This window comes from Theobroma cacao, chromosome 3, assembly GCF_000208745.1.
Source record: "Theobroma cacao cultivar B97-61/B2 chromosome 3, Criollo_cocoa_genome_V2, whole genome shotgun sequence".
Taxonomy (NCBI): Eukaryota; Viridiplantae; Streptophyta; class Magnoliopsida; order Malvales; family Malvaceae; genus Theobroma; species Theobroma cacao.
The window spans coordinates 14,030,351-14,044,895 of NC_030852.1; the positions used below are offsets into that span (position 1 = coordinate 14,030,351).

Consider the following 14,545-nt stretch of genomic DNA (forward strand, 5'->3'; position numbering starts at 1 on the left):
GTACTGTAAAATCATAATGCAATACTTCCCTTGGTAAGCAATGCCGAAAACAAACGTAGCATATTAAATTTCAATCATCAAAATCATCTTTTTCCATCAAAAATACAAATAATTGTATAAAAGTACGCACGCTCCCAAAATGTGTGGCATGTAAAAATCAGTGTGCACATCCGCATAAATCAAGTCATGATCAAATATAAGCATTGAAAGCTTTCATTCAAATAAGGGAGCTGTGGAAAAACATTAACTCTCCACCATGCAAAAGAGTACGAGTCTAAAAACTCTCAAGACTCTCGAGTAGGTAATTATAGATAATCAATCCGTGGACTCTTTTCCATGTAATAATAATCCGGGAGGCCCTTCTCCACCGGATTCCCACAGCCATGGCCATCTCAACAATGTTAGTCGACATCAGAGAAATCAAGTGGCCACAACCACGTATATCAACTTGTGGCCTAGCCATATGTATCAACCCGTGGCCTAGCCACATCTAACAGCTCGTTGGTGACACAAAGGTTCTTTAGCAAGAGCTCACTTATGCATAGGGTTACACTATTTTGATGTGACATTCGACCTACTATCGATGCTCTCTATTTGTCAAAACTGTTTTTAAAACCAAATCGAGGTATCCAGAACTTTTGCTTTAATCATTTGAAAACAAGGTTCGATAAGCTTTGAAATTGCTTTTCACATTAAAATGCACAGTGTAAACATTTGCGTAAAGTTTGTACTAAAATTGGCTTTCAAAAATTTGTATTTAAACCACTTAACAAATGCATTTATGTCACGACCCGGTATTTCCCTCAAGCCCGTGACAACCGCCGTGACGTCCCGATAGACATTCATTGCCCGGAATGCCAACCGGAACCTTGCAAGGCTTTAATATCAATTTTCACACCTCCCCTATGAGCAACAGTTGTTAAGTATCATGTTTTGAGAGACTATAAACTATTTCCAAATCAAAACAATAGAAAAATAATTTTTTTCTCATAGGGCATTTTGGTCATTTTTCTTAAAAAATCTCAAAACCAGCTAAAAATGTAGTATGTTAGTGGAAAACACATATTTCATAATCAAAAATAAGTTTAGATATCTAAAACATTCATTAAAAGTGAAATGATAGCGATTAGAATAAAATAAAATATTGAATAAAATATTCTATTTTCTTATAAAACAATTTTTATAGAGATATCCGTTAGTAATTTTTGTAGCATAAAAGCAAAATAAATTCGTACATACAGTAACACAGATAGTCAAGGTATGTAATTAAATTTACAATGACATGTGGGCCCCCAAATGACAAAAGTGAACGAAGGTTGTGAACCTACAGTTTTTGAAGAAGTAATGCCAACTGTAGCCTTCGACGATATCAACTATCTACAAACTATCTTGAGCTTGAAATGGGTGGAAAGGAGGGTGGTGAGATTATATAATCCCAGTGAGTAAACAAATACCATCTAAAATATCTAAAACTGAGTAAATGGAGACAGATAAAATAGATTAGCATAAAAATGATCCAAAGCATTTCGAACTCATTTGAATAAGATAAAATAGATTCATTTCACCAAAATAAACAACGAGGCTTATGATTTCCTAAAAAATTTGGCTCGTGCCAAAATCATTCTCATACTCAGTTATCAGGGATACCTTGGCCTAGGGCTATCCCAATTGAGTCTGCTAAGGCTGTTAAAAAAACCATGTACGCATAAATCATGTTTTTATTTTGAAAACATAGCCGTTCCTTGGCATTGGCTGAGTTCACCCTCACGTGGTGGTTTGGTGTGAAGTGAACTTTAAAGTTGTACCTCGGGAGTTACCCTACGCACCTCTCCAATCGAGGTAAGAATATAACGGGGATTCCATGCCTCTCAAAAAGACTGGTCCATAAAACCCGCCCACTGCAACAAGCTAAACCCACCGTACAATAAAATTTGCAATAGCATGACATGGCAATTATTTTATTTTACAGCCTCTCAAGGCAAATCAACTGTTCATACATATTCAGCACATTTACCAATTCAACCATTCATGCCAATATTATCATAAGCCATTCAATTCAAACCATGATTTATAACACAGCAATTAGTCTCCAATTACTCCATTTTCAAAACCATCTTTCAATTTCAACACAATTTTATAAAATCATTTCATTTAATCACATTTTGCTTATAAAACATAAAGATTTACCATTTAAACTCATTTTTTATCAAATTACAAAAATGAATAAAAACTACTTTAGATAATTAAGAGGATAATAAGGTTACTCACTATTTCGGGAGTCGAATTTCAAGTACTTCGATATCTGATCCTCGGGTACTATCTCTTTACTTTTGCCAGAAAGCTCACCACCTTGACATAATGCACAATAACCCATTTACTACATTTGTGCTAAACCGTTGTAAATCCAATTCAGGCTTTATACTAATGCATGAAATGGAATGCAAATTGTTCAGATTATCGTCTAAAACACAGTGTTTTGCACAAATTCAATTATGTACCTAAATAAAACGGTATTGGCCTAATTCGATCTATCACTCGATTAATTGGCCCATATGTCCAATTTAACTCCAAATAATTCCATTTTTCTCCCAATACTCCAAATCATCAAACAGAAATTAAATAAGTTGAAATATGGCAAAATCATCCTCACATTTTCTCTTGGAAAATTCTGCCATGGAGGGTTCACTAACAATATAATTTTTCAAGCTTGATTCGCACACCATAAATCACTAATTCCTAACCAAATCACTTGAAATAAAATCAAAATCATCATCAATATTCCACATGAAGAATTCGACCAAAGAGGGTTATGGAAGAACATGAAATTTTCTTACTTGATTTTCATGCTACACATCACTAACTAACTAAAAACACTAAAATACATTGAAATCTAACCAAATCAAGCATCAAAATCTCTCTCTAAGTGTTCGGCCAGCAAGTGACCCATCATGATTTCATGTGATTCAACCATGAAAAATAAGAAAAAATGCTTAAGAAAGAGAGATCTCAAGCTTAATTGAAAAATCTTACCTTTCTTTCACTTGTTTCCTTGAATTTTCACACTTTTTCCTTGAATTTTTCCACCTAGGGTTTTGTTCTTCCTTTTCTTGCTTCTCCTTGGTGAGGCCGACCATATGAAGAGAAATGGGCTGGTTTTGTGCTAATTTATAAGGAAAATAATAAAGAAATACAAGCTTGACACTTGTCACCTTACCGTTGGTCCATTTTTAAATTCTTAACTATTAAGCTTTCTTTCTCCATCACATAAAATCCTTCAATTATCCATGATAATAATGGGAGAAATTCATGTGCTGGACAAGTTTTGGGTGGTGTAAAATTACAATTTTGCCCCTGAGGTGGCAAAATGGCTATTTTGCCTTTTTCCTCGAAAAAATGCAAAAATTAAAATTCTTCACTTCTCAAACTCAAATTATACACCAAATGATCAATCTTAGTAAAAAATTTCATCCAACACTCACATCTTAACCTCGGGTAGCAAAATGACAATTTTGCCCTAGGTCATGAAAATTCCAATTTGACTCTAAATCGGTCCTTGAACTTTGAATCACCATTTTAAGTCATTATGGGGTTTTAAAATTCTCAATTTCAACTTAAAATCTCTATTTGGACTAGTTCGAGGCTAATTCAACTTAAATGTACCATTTGGTACAATACCATCCTTAACGATTTTTAAGGTACCCAAGTAAGCAAACATGCATTCCTATGTAGGAATGGCATAATAAACATATTATAGAGCTGGGCTTGAAAATTTAACTATGCATGTCACACAAAAATACAAGGCACAGATTTGATGCAAAACATTGCAAAAAGGCTTGTTTCCTGATTTCTACAACACTTTACATATATGTATATAGATAGTATACACAAACAACTTCTAAATCAATTTGCATCCACAATTGCCTATCGTTTCTACCAGCTCATGTGTTCCATGATAGCAGTGTATAAATCATTGTAAACTATGTATTCAAATCACTTATCAGTTTTGTAGCAACTCAAGCTTTCAACAAAAATAGTATAATTGATTACAAATCCATTTAAAAATCGCCTACCGAGGCTAACAACTCATGCTATACATAATTGCATGTAAAGGAAATCGACAACGTTTATTAAACATATATCAATATATTGTTAATGGAACTTTTGAAATAGACACCCCATACTCACCTTACAATGGCGGGATATTACTTTACCACCAATATTTCCTAGAATGCTTACTTTATGTTGGCAGCAATAATCCTTGCTTTCTCAACTTCCTAACATCATTTCAATCCAATACCGTTAATAAGCCTGCTGCCAATATATTCCACATTTTCTATTCGCATTTAATTCTATATTCCCATCTTTTATTCTTAAAAGATAACCATTTACACTTAATCCTTAGCATAAACTATGAATTACACAAACCCAACATCTTGTTTATGACTTCAAATGCCCACATCAATCTTTCTAATAATATTTATTGTCAAGCCCGACTTTATAAAATACTTGCCATGTCATTCATGTAATTGACAATATGCTTGCATACTAGAAAAGCCCTAAAAAATTGTAAAAAGTCGATAGTGTACTTAATAGTACAACTAAGTTGAATTAAGCCTTGAACTAGATCAAATGCTGATTTTAAGGTGAAATTTAAAATTTTAAATTTTCAGAATAACTTAAAATGGTGATTCGGAGTTCGAGGACCTATTTTGAGTCAAATTGAAATTTTCATGATATGGGGGTAAAATGGTCATTTAGCCACCCGAAGTTAAGATGTGAGAGTTAGATGAATGTTTTTACTAAGATTGACTATTTAGAACATAATTTGAGTTTGAGAAGTAAAAAAATTTAATTTCGACATTTTTTAAGCATAGGGGTAAAATAGTCATTTTGCCACCTCGGGGGGAAAATTATAATTTTACACCACCTAGCACTTGTCCAGCACATGGATTTTACCCAATATTATCATGGATAATTGAGGAAGTTTAAGTGGTGGAGAGAGATTTCTTAATGGGTAAGTATGACACATTGACCAATGGAATGGTGACATGTGTCAAGTTTATATCCATTAAATATTTGGCTTAAAAATCAGCACATAAATCAGCCCATTTCTCTTCATATGGCCGGCCAAAGGAAGAACAAAGAAAGAAAAGAAAGAACAAACCCTAGGTGGAGAATTTCAAGAGAAAAAGTGTGGAAAATAAAGGAAAACAAGTGAAAAAGGTAGGATTTCTCAATTTAAACTTGAAATCTATTTTCCTTAAGCATTTCTCCTTATTTTCCATGGTTAAATTTCATGTTTTCATGGTGAATTCATGGCTAGCCGATTGGGTATGGAGAAAGAATGATGTTGGATTGATTTGATTTCAAGTTATGTTAGTGTTTTTAGTTAGTTTACCATGTCTAGAAGCAAAACAACAAGAAAAGAATTCATTTTCCCCATCACCCATCAATGGTCGAACCTATCTTGTATTAAGTGAGGATGAATTTGATTTTTTATTTTAAGAGAATTGGTTAGAAAATGATGAATTATGGTGTGGAAAAGTAGTAGGAAAAATCACGGTGTTAATGCACCATTATTGACCAAAAATTCTAAGAAGAAAAGTGAAGATGGTTTTGCCAAATTTTAGGTTATTTGACTTGTGTTTGGTGAATTAAGGTATTGGAAAAGAAATGGAGCAATTTGGAGCTAAATTGGATGCGTTGGCCAATTAATCGGGTGATAAAACGAATTAGGCCAATACCGGGTTTAGATGGTCACCCATGCGTTTTGCATTCCATATCATGCATTAATAGTCTAAATTAGTTTAATTTCAATTTAGTACCAATGTAGTAAGTTTCTCAATTTTGTATTATGTCAAGGTGGTGAATCCTTCAATAAAGGCAAAGAAATTGTACTCGAGGATCAATAGTCGGAGTACTCTAAAAAATTCGACTTTTGAAATAGTGAGTAACCTTATCATCATTTTAATTACATAAATTGGTCTTTTTATTCCATTTTTTGTGAATTTTATGGAAAATGAGTTTAAATGGTTAACTTTTAGGTTTTATAAACAAAATGTGTTTAAATGAAATGATTTTATAAATTATCTTGAAATTGAATGATGGCTTTGAAAATAGAGTAACTGGATACCACTTGATGTGTTGTAATTTATGGTTCTAATTGATGGCTTATGATAATGTGTTGGCATGACTGGCTGGAATTGTGGTTTGTAAACTGTATGAATTGTTCTGTTTTACATTTATAGGCTGGGTAGTCTAATATTAGTCATGTCATGCTGTCAAAATTTTATTGTATGGTGGGTTTAGCTTGCTGTAGTGGGCGGGTTCTGTGCACCAGCCTATTAGAGGGGCACGAAATTCAGTTATATATGTACCTCGGTCAGAGAGGCACGTAGGGTATCTCCTGAGGTATGGTTAGAGTTCACGTCACGCCGAACCCCCTTGTGATGATGAACTTCGCTAACGCCAAGGAACGACTATGTTTTTCAAACTAAAAATATTTTTATGTGTATACAAAATTATTTAACAGCCTTGGCGGACTTGGTTAAATGCCTCGGCCAAGGTATTCTCAAGAATGATTTTGGCAGGAGCCAAGCTTTTAAGATACTCATAAGCCATGTTGATTATTTAAATGAAATGAATATTTATGTTATGAATTACATATTGAGATGGAATATTTTAATCGTCTCCATTTACTCGACTTTAGATATTTTGAATGGTGTTTGTTTACTCACTGGGATTTATAATCTCACCACCCTTATTTCCACCCATTTCAGGCTCAGTATAGGTTGTAGATAGCTGATATCGTCGAACGCTACAGTTGGCTTTACTTCCTCAAAAGCTGTAGGTTTGCAACCTTCGTTCATTTTTGTCAATTGGGGGTCCACGTGTCAGTGTAAATTAAATTTTATACTTTGGTTATCTGTATTACAGTATGTATGAATTTATTTAGCTTTTACGCTACAAAAATTATTTACCGATAACTTTATAAATATTGTTTTATAAGAAAATAGAATATTTTGTTTAATATTTTTATTTTATTCTAACAGTCATAATTTCACTTTAAACGAATGTTTTAGACATCTAAATTTATTTTTGATTTTGAAATATGTGTTCTGCACTTATATACCACATTATTAGCTGGTATCGAATTTTTCTGAAAAAATGACCAAAATACCCCTGTGAGACAGAAATCAACTTTTTATTGTTTTAAGTTGGAAATAGCTTAAAATCTTTTAGAACATGATATTGGCAATGATTACTCATAGGGAAAACTGAGAAACTGATATTAAAGCCTTACGGGGTCTCGATTGGCATTTCGGGTAATGAGTGTTTATCGGGACATCGCGATGGTTGTCACGGGCTCGAGGGGAGTACCGGGTCGTGACATTTATCATATTCAAACATTATTTTCATACTATTAATCATATATATGGTAGCAACTATAAATCCAAATTTCACCTAGTAATTTCTAAGCTTATATGCACCATTATTTACATTTAACATGCTGCCACTAAGCACAATATCAATTCCATTCATGTTACACCAACATTCTTAACCTTTCAAATCTTTCACAACAACATATGTCCACAAATTTCACTTTTCAAGCTTTCAACTAGCATAATTGTTTCCTAACCATACTTAAGGCATCATACAATCATTTCACATTGCATGCCTTACCTTTGTGATGGATGGGATCTTGCATGCAACCTTAATATTCTTCCAATGCTCCAATCACCAAGCTGCCAACATTATGCACAATTATTTTCTTAATGATCTTACCAATCGTAAGCCTTAAAATACAATATTATGCTTACCGTTTCTCTTTCACTTTGAATCTATCATGCCTCCACGAGTTTGGTGGCTTGCTGTCACTAAATCCTCTCCAATCAAGCCAAACTTTGTTGCCACAAAACATTTCTTATAGTTACCAACCCATTTTCAAAGAACATTCAAGCTAAAACCACAATCCTTACCTTGTTTCTTTTATATCTTGAAACCAAGCTTTACACCTCCATCAACACTCCATGATTTCTCTTTTGAATGTTAAAGATTCTTTGGGTGGTAAAATGTCCAGACTCTATAAGATAAAGGAAGGAAACCTCACGGTTTCTTTGGATCTTCCCCTAAAATCGAACCCTCCATTGGTTTCTCTCTTTTCTTTCTCTTTTTCTTTCTCTCGAGTAGAGTTTCTCAAAGCTTTCTCTTCTTCCTTTTCTTCTCTCAATAGTTGGCTCTCTCTCAAGTCTCACCAAGGCCAATTCACATTTCTCCTTTACCTTTGAATTTTGGTGTTTATATGGCCACCAATTTAACCAATCACAATACATGCACACCTTCACCTTTTATTTTCATTTGGCCATTTCGCCAACCAATGGGTTTTCATGCACCAATTTCCATTCCTCCACATTGGTCCATTATCTATCCTCTCTTTGCTTCTCCATCTGCCACCTTCACTATCCATCTTTTCTTCCTTTATTATTTATTTCATGCACCACCTTATTCCTCTAATCCTATTTCATGCACCACCTTTACCCTATATTTTATTTGGTCATTCATTAATCTATTCAAGTCATATGCATCCCACATTTTGCTTTCCTTATTTAGCCACCCAATGCACCAATCTCATTACATGCAAATAAATTTAGTCTTATTCTTCTTTTTACTATACATGGTGGGGGTCCCACATGTTCCCCACTAACTTTCTCTTTTTTGCATGCTATAATTTGCATGTAATAGTGAATTCACATGCACATCTCATTATCCCACATAATCTAACTTTCCTTGGTTAGTTAATTTCCATGTAACTCCAAATGTTGAAACTGCACATAAGTCCTCAAACTTTTCCCTTTTTACCATTCAACCTTCCAAACTTTTTGTTCTTTACAATTTGGCCCTTCAAACATTTCTTTAATTCCAATTTCCTTCTATTTTCCTTCCTTAACACTTGTACAAATAAAATATAAAATTTGCACTTCTCCAAGGTGTCACCATAAAATTTAAATATATACTTGCTCGTTCTTGCTTTATTTAATAAGGGCATGCTGGCCCCACTTATGTTATTTTTCTTCAAAATTCTTTCTTACTTCCTCTCCCTTACTTAGATTAGCCATATAGTCCTCCTTCATGACTAATTTCAACAGTAAATAAAATATTAATATTTTAAAATTATTTTATTAATAAAATATTATTTTATTTTAAAATTCTTCACTTGTTTCCTCGGGCCCCAAAGTGTCTTAGTTTGTCCCGATTCACTTCCAAGTCACATTTTAACTCACTATATCATCATTGATCAAAATATTATTATTTAACTATTATTTTCTTGCGTACAAAATATTTTACTCCAAAATATTCCTTTCACCCATCATTGCTTTTTGGCACTTAAATTTACGTCAATTGACCCTTCGTCTTGTCGATAAGGTCTTATTGGCTTTTATACGAGGGCACAAAATGTTATAGCAAAAATAATAACTGGAAGAGTAGAAGATTTTCAAGTGTATAGGCAGAGGTTTGAGTTTCAAAGTAGGTTGTTCCCCAATGAAGGGTTTAGAAGCCGACATCAAAGAAGCTAAAACATCTAGAGACTCAAATTGATGATTAGTTCTAAGTATGGAATGAGCATTTAACAAATTTAAGTATTCAATAAATTCAACATCATCTCTATCAGAATTAACAACTAAAAATGCTTCAAGATGATCATTGAGATATTCTTTTAAGAAAACACCTTGTGTAAAGTCATTTACCGCACTCACAGAAAAGCAATCTTCAGATGTCACATGCAATTTTAAAGATTTGAAAATATTAAATGTTACCTGTTGGTCTTGAACTCTCAAAGTGAGCTAACCTTTTTCAACATCAATCAAGGCTCTAGTAGTTGAATGGCCTCCCAAAGATGATTGGAATTTGCCTATCTTCTCCCATGTCAAGAATTATAAAGTCAATTGGAAAAATAAATTTATCTACCTTGACAAGAACATATTCAATAATTCCCCTTGGGTACAGATAAGAGCGATCAGCTAGTTGTAAAGTAACAGAGGTGGGTTTGCGTTCCCCCAAACCAAGTTTCTCAAAAATTGAGAAAGGCATTAAATTGATACTTGCACCTAAAGCCTCAAAGCTTTTGCAAAAAATAAATTACCAATAGTTCAAGGGATTGTGAAACTACCTAGATCTTTGAATTTTAGTGGCAGTTTATTTTGGAGAATTGCATTACATTCTTCTGCAAAGGAGACAGTTTCAAAATCACCTAGCTTTCTTTTTTTGGAGAAGATGTCCTTAAGAACTTGACATAGTTGTGTATTTGCTGCAAAACTTTAGCAAAAAGAATATTTATGTGTAATTTCTTGAAGACATTGATGAACTTCTGAAATTGCTTTTCAAGCTTTGGTTTTGGAGCCTTTGGGGAAAAGGTGGTGAAGGATGGATGACTTAAGGAGTTCCTTGATTGTCAACCTTTTCATCTTCTTTCTATTCCACTTCAATTTCTTTCTCACACAATCCTTCCTTATCAACATGTTCATTTGCAGATTCAATTGCTTTTTCATTCACCCCCTCAATTTCTTTTCCACTCTTTAAAGTGATTGCTTGGCATCGTTCCTTACCTTTAGGATTGATTTGTGTGTCACTAGGTAAAGAACCTTAAGGTCTATTGTTGATGGAATTTGCAAGCTATCCCATTTGGGTCTCAAGATTTCTCAAAGAGGCTCCCTGACTTTGAATTATAGCATCAGTCTTTGATATATATTGCAAGAAAAGTTCTTCCACTTGGGACTTCTTTTTAGGAATTGGTGGTCTAGCTTGTTGTTGAAAACTAGGAGGCATGATGGGTTTTGGATTTGAAGGCCCTTGTAACACCCCGTGACCTAAAACGATAGTTAATATGACTTTAAGGACAAGATTAAGCCCAATTGAGGTTAATTAAGGAGTTTATGAGGGTAAAGAAGGATAAGATTAAGCCCATGTCATCGTTATGGAGTAAAAAGGAGCGACGGAGCTAAACTAGGACAAATTAAAATGTTTTCGAACCTCGAAAGCCAGATGAAAAATTTTAGAATTAAATAATATTTTATTAGTAAAATATTATTAAAATAATATTGAGATATTTCTATTGTGAGTGATGGACAAACTCACATAATTTGAGCATTTAACTTAAGTGGGGGAGTTATAATATAATTTTGATGATTTGATGAATAAAATATTATTTTATTGATTCTAGAATATTAATTTAATGAGTATAAATTTTAGTGATATAAGTATTAATAATAGTATATGTGAGTTTGGAAAGAATGGAGACATGGAGAATTAATTGAGATAATAAGGATATGTGAGATAATGAAATGTGCATGTGGATTCACTATTACATGCAAATTATTGCATGTAAAAAGGAGAAAGTTAGTGGGAACATGTGGGACCCCCACCATGTGAAGTAAAAAGAAGAATAAGAATAAATCCTATTGCATGTAATAAGATTGGTGTATTAGGTGGGCAAATAAGGAAAGAAAAAGGTGGGATGCATGTGACTTGAATAGTTTAATGAACGACCAAATGAAATATAAAGTAAAGGTTGTGCATGAATTATGATTTGATGAATAAGGTGGTGCATGAAATAAAGAATGAAGAAAGAAAGGATGAGGTAGTGAAGGTGGTGGATGGAGAAGATAAATATTGGGCCACTGAACAAGGGAGAAAATTGGTGCATGAAAATTGAGTGGGTGATGAATTGGTCTAATGAGAAGTGAGGAATAAAATAAAGAAGAAAAAGGTAGGGAAAAGCTTGGGGAACCTGTGCCTTGGAGAGGAAAAAGAAAGAAGGGATTGGCCTTGAGGGCTCCACCCGAAAGGAAAGCAAAGAGAAATAAGAAAAGAGAAAGGAAAGGAGAAAGAGAGAGGGGTCGGCTTGGAGAAATAGGAGAAAAATCGAAAGGTTTCCTCCCACACACCATTGTTGAAGCTTGAATGAAAAAAAAAGTTCGTGGCTCCATTTAGTGATTCAAGGACAAGGAAGGTAAAAGTTGTCATTTTGCTTGAATGCATGCCTTGTGAGCCAGTTGTGATGTGAGATTGTGCTTGTGGTAGCAAGGATCTTTAAGGATTCAAAGAACTGGGTGCATGCATGTTGGTTAATCTTAGAAGTATGGTGATTTAAACCAAGACAAATGATGGGTAAGTGTTTTAAACCTTGAGATTATAAGTGGAAAGGAAAAAAAATGAAATGTGTATTGATTATTTATGCTTGTGGCAGCAATGGTGACTGAGGTTGTGCGGAGTTATTTAGTTGCATGTGGAATTCAAGGTAAATCGGAAGGTAAGCGTGTAATGTGGGTATGTTATGTTATATTCGATTAGTTATTTGAAAGTTTATAAATTGCATGTTAGATTATTGTGAATGATAAGGGTGGAAAATGTGAATTTAGATTAAAGATTCATTGATTAAAGTGCTACCCATATATGTATACAATTGAATAAAAACATGAAAGTAGACATAATGAGAGAGGTTGGCTATTGTGAGAGATTCTTGAAAATAAAGAGAACTAAGAATATGGTATATAGGGCAGCAAATATGAGCTGAATTGTGGTGACATTTACCAAGTATATTAAGTTTAATTTGCTGCTAGAAAGTGTATAAGTGAGGAAGGATTGCTATGGTGGTGTACTGGTGGAAGTGATGGGTGACCGGCAAGTAAAATTAGCTAGAAAAGCACCCAATCAATGGCGAAATAACATCCCGCCACTGTGAGGTGAGTAGGGGGTGTTTATTTTTAAAAGTTCCATAAATTATAAAGATATACGCATAATAAATGTTGTCGGTTTTCTTTAAATGCAATTTTGAGTAGCATGAGTTGTAAGTTCCGGTAGGAGATTTCTAAATTGATTTTCAATTGGATTTTACTCACAATTGTGGGTAGCATATGTTGGCAGAATGCTAGGCACTTGTGGATTCCATGTTTTTAAATGTTTTTTAAATATATAAGCCATATATGTAAAGTGTTTTAGAAATTGAGAAACGAGCTCTTTACCACTATTTATGTCAAAACATGTTGTACTTGTCTTTACGATGTGCATTCATGAATAAGCTTTATGTTCACCATGCTTGATTTAATACTTAAACCTCATGCAAAGGTTTTACATGGTGAATTCTTACAAACGGATTTATAACATTGCCATGGTTTGTTTTTGAAATGGGTTGGTAATAAGCTTTTAAAAACCCAAATTTGGTTATAAATGGTTTTGTCAAACCAAGAAATTTAAGATTAGGTCGAATGTCACATCAGAATAGTGTGACCTTTGTACACAAGTGAGCTCTAGCTAAAGAACCTTTAGGTCATCGATGGGTTATTAGATGTGGCTAGACCTTGGTCTGTGATATATACGTGGCAAGGCCATGGGTTGATATATGTGGCTAGGCCATGAGTTGATATACGTGGTTGAAACCACATGATTTCTTCGATGTTGGCCAACATCGTCAAGACTGCCATGGCTGTGGGAATCTGGTGGAAGAGAGCCTCCTGGATGTTATTACGTGGAAGCGGGTCCACGGGTTGATTATTTATGATTACCTACTCGAAAGTGATATATCTTTGGGTTTTCAAATATGTATTATTTCACATGGTGATAAATACCGATTTTCTGCAACTCCCTTATTTATATGATGGTTTTGTGTTTAATACCTCAAGTATGAGTTCATTCATATTCTTGTATATAAGCATTGACATTGCTTGATTTTACGGGAGCATGCGTGCTTATGTTAGTTTGATTTTAAGTAAAGGACATTAAATGATTTCATCAGTAGAAATCTTTTAATTGCACCAATTTTAATATATTACATGAAATGGTTACTTTGTGTCACAATTCTTTGGTATTTATGTAAGGCACAAATGTTCCATTTGAGTTTAAATTGCTTATATATTTGTATGTTTTTAATAGTCCAATTTTGTATCCCTAGCTTGTTTCCCATCTACGCCCTGCTCATGGAGCCGATGATCACTAAATCTGTGAGACTCACTGTCACAACCTGGAACCTCCCTCGGGCCCATGACAACCGCCGCGACGTCCCGATTGACATTCATTATCCGAAATACCAATCGGAACCCCGCAAGGCTAACGAATCAGTTTCTTGCCTTTCCTGTGAGCAATCGTTATTAAATATCGAGTGTTAAGAAAATATACACTATTTTAGATCGAAAACAATCAAAATAAAATTTTCTCCACATAGGAGTATTTTGGTCATTATTACCAGAAAAATTCGAAACCTGATAAAGATACAACGTATGGTAGAAAAATATCCACTACTGATTAAAAATAAATTTTTGTAATCTAAATCATTCATTTAGAGTGAAAAGTTGGCTAATTAAACTAAATAAAAATATTTGATAATATATTTCATTTTCTTATAAAACAATTTTTATAGAACTATACATAAATAATTTTTGTAGCATGAGAATAAAATAAATTCATACATACAATAATTTACAAAGTTATAATGTACAATAATAATTACAATGACAAGTGGCCCATAAATACACCCAGTATTGGTGATAGTAAC

At 33.8% G+C, this 14,545-nt stretch overlaps 1 long non-coding RNA gene across 1 annotated transcript; it reads left to right on the forward strand.

Annotated features, from left to right (window-relative positions):
- On the forward strand, positions 5,186-6,972 carry LOC108661323. The gene is made up of 3 exons (XR_001927081.1): positions 5,186-5,223; positions 5,863-5,946; positions 6,780-6,972. It is a non-coding gene; the product is annotated as an uncharacterized LOC108661323 (long non-coding RNA).